This window comes from Chenopodium album, chromosome 27 (assembly GCF_948465745.1).
Source record: "Chenopodium album chromosome 27, dcCheAlbu1.1, whole genome shotgun sequence".
Classification (NCBI taxonomy): Eukaryota; Viridiplantae; Streptophyta; class Magnoliopsida; order Caryophyllales; family Amaranthaceae; genus Chenopodium; species Chenopodium album.
This window is the reverse complement of record NC_137860.1, coordinates 16,188,174-16,190,860: the sequence shown is the minus strand read 5'-3', so window position 1 is coordinate 16,190,860 and position 2,687 is coordinate 16,188,174. Positions and strand designations below refer to the sequence as shown.

The 2,687-nt window shown below is 39.9% G+C and overlaps 1 non-coding gene across 1 annotated transcript; it reads right to left on the bottom strand.

Annotated features, from left to right (window-relative positions):
• Nucleotides 1-366: 366 nt before the first annotated feature.
• LOC145621646 (small nucleolar RNA R71) lies at nt 367-472 on the bottom strand. The gene has a single exon (XR_014108468.1). It is a non-coding gene; the product is annotated as a small nucleolar RNA R71 (small nucleolar RNA).
• Between the last annotated feature and the right edge of the window lie 2,215 nt (nt 473-2,687).

Below are 2,687 nucleotides of genomic sequence, written 5' to 3'. Positions count from 1 at the left end.
AAGACCTTTAAAGGAGTTGGGAACTCCACGAGCTTATAGAGCTTCAAGCGGCATTGCTCCACCCGTCACTCAAGCCAATGACTTCGAGATTCAGCCCGCGATGATAAATTTTATTGAAAGGAGGCAATAGTGGAGCAAAACATGAGAGCCCTCTTGCACACTTGAACGAGTTCAAAAAATATTGCAACACAATCAAGGTAAATGGGGTAACTCAAGAGTTTTTGAGACTAAAGCTATTTCCTTTTTCTTTGATAGGAAGGGCTCTTGAATGGCTTGAGAAGGAGGTGAGGCCTAACTCCTTGAGAACTTGGGACGAGGTCACCACGGCCTTGTTAGGGAGATTCTATTCTCAAAAGAAGACGGCCGAGGCAAGGGCTTTGATCCAAGGCTTCCGTCAAAGGGCTAGTGAAACCATATATGAGGCATGAGAACGATACAAGGAATATCAAAGGGAGTGCCCTCATCATGGCATTCCATCATATCAAGTGCTTCAAATTTTCTATGGGGGCTTGAGCCCACAAGGAAAGACTAACTTAGATGCAGGAGCGGGTGGCCCGATTATGAACAAAACGGAGGAGCAAGTCATCGAGATAATTGAGGATGTGGTGAGACACCACATGGATTGGCAAGAAGGAGCGAGGGAGTCTTTAAGCAAAGGAGGGAATGCGGTCTACTCCGTCGATCACCTCAACGCCATCAATAATTTGACATCTCAAGTAGCCAATCTTGGCAAGGAGATGACATATATCAAGGCAAAGCTAGAGACTTCCACTTCAAAACAAGAGTATCCCTCCTAATCTAAGGGGAGAGGTATGAATTCTAACCCTTCTCCTTCTACATCTAATAACATGCCACATGGGTGTTTGTTTTATGAAAATTGTGGGTCATATGACCATGATACCTCCTCTTGTAATTATGATTCCCAACCCTAATCCCATTATGAAGAGGGTAATGATAATGAAAATGAACAAGTCAATGCTTTGTCTTATGATAATAGACCTAGGAATGACAATCAAAGATATTTACCACCTAATCAAAGGGAACAATGGGTAAATTCTTATAACCAAAGAGGAAATGATTATGATTACCATAACCAAAACTAATGGGGTAATAGGAACCAAAGGGACCAAAATCCCCAAGGCAACTACAACCAACAAGGTTCCAAGATAACTATTATGCCCAAGATAACTATTATGCCCAAGCACCACCTAGTAAGTCCAATCTAGAGGAAGTGATGGAAAGTCAAACCAAAATGTTCAACACTTTCATGGCCACGAGTGACAAGAAGTTTAATGAAGTAATGACTCATAATAAAATGCTTGAAACTCAAATTTCACAATTGGCCAATGCTTTGAAGGAAGGGGCTAGCACTTCCAAACTTCCACCCCAAGGACTAGATCCTAAGAGGCCCGTTAATGCCATATCTACTAGGAGTGGGAAGGTGTTGGAAGAGAGTGTTCCTAAGAAAAGCAATGACAGAGTGAACATGAGTGAGCCTTCCCTTGAGAGTGATTGTGAGCAAGAAAAAGAGAAAGATCAAGAGAGTGAAAGAGAAAAAGAATGTGAGAAAGAAAAAGAATGTGAAAAAGAGAATGATTTTGATAAAGAGAGTGAAGAGAAAAGAGAAAAAGATAGGGAAACAAAACAATTGCAAAAGCTACAATATCCTCATAAATTTGTTAGAAACAAATTAGATGTTCAATTTGGAAAGTTTCTTGATACATTGAAGCAAATTCATCTTTCAATTCCTTTTACCGATGCTATCAAGCAAATGCCTAATTATGCTAGGTTTTTAAAAGACATTTTGAGTGGAAGGAGAAAGTTTGAATTGGTTGAAACGGTGAATCTCACCGAGAATTGTAGTGCTATTATCATGAACAAGATGCCACCCAAATTGAAAGACCCCGGTAACTTTTCTATCCCATGTGCAATATACAAGATGCAAATTGATAATGCTTTGTGTGACCTAGGCTCTATTAAATTCCCAAAGGGTAAGGTAGAGGATATTCCTCTAAGGGTGGGAAAGTTTGTAATCCCGGTGGATTTTGTTGTGTTAGAGATGGACGAAGATGTTAACATTCCAATAATTCTAGGAAGACCTTTTCTTGCTACTTCGGGTGCTTTAATAGATGTTAAAAGTGCTAAAATTTCACTAAAAGTAGGAGATGAGGTAATAGAATTTGAATTGAATGAGAGCATGAAATATCCAAGCTCTAATCTTGATAATTGCATGATGATTGATACTATTGATTCTATTGTAACTTTCATGCATGAGCACTTGCTCACTACTAATGATGCCCTTGAGAATGTCCTTTTGAACAAGGAAAAGATAGGTGACCAAAGCAAAGAGATGGCATTTTATGAGGAGATGCTTGAAGGAAGTACGGAATCAAGCAATGAGCAGGTGTGCATGGGAATCACAACACATGATGCATTAGAAGTAGCTACCTCAAGAGAAGGTAAGGGTGTTGCAATGGTAGAGTTGAAACCTCTACCGTCACACCTAAGGTATGAGTTTTGGGCCCCAATTCAACTTTTCCGGTTATTGTGAATTCTTCTTTGAATGAGTGCCAAACTCAAATGTTATGTGGTGTTATGAGAGACCAACAAGGTGCTTTAGGCTATACCATAGATAACCTCAAAGGTATTAGTCCCGCTTTATGTATGCACCACATAACACTTGAGGA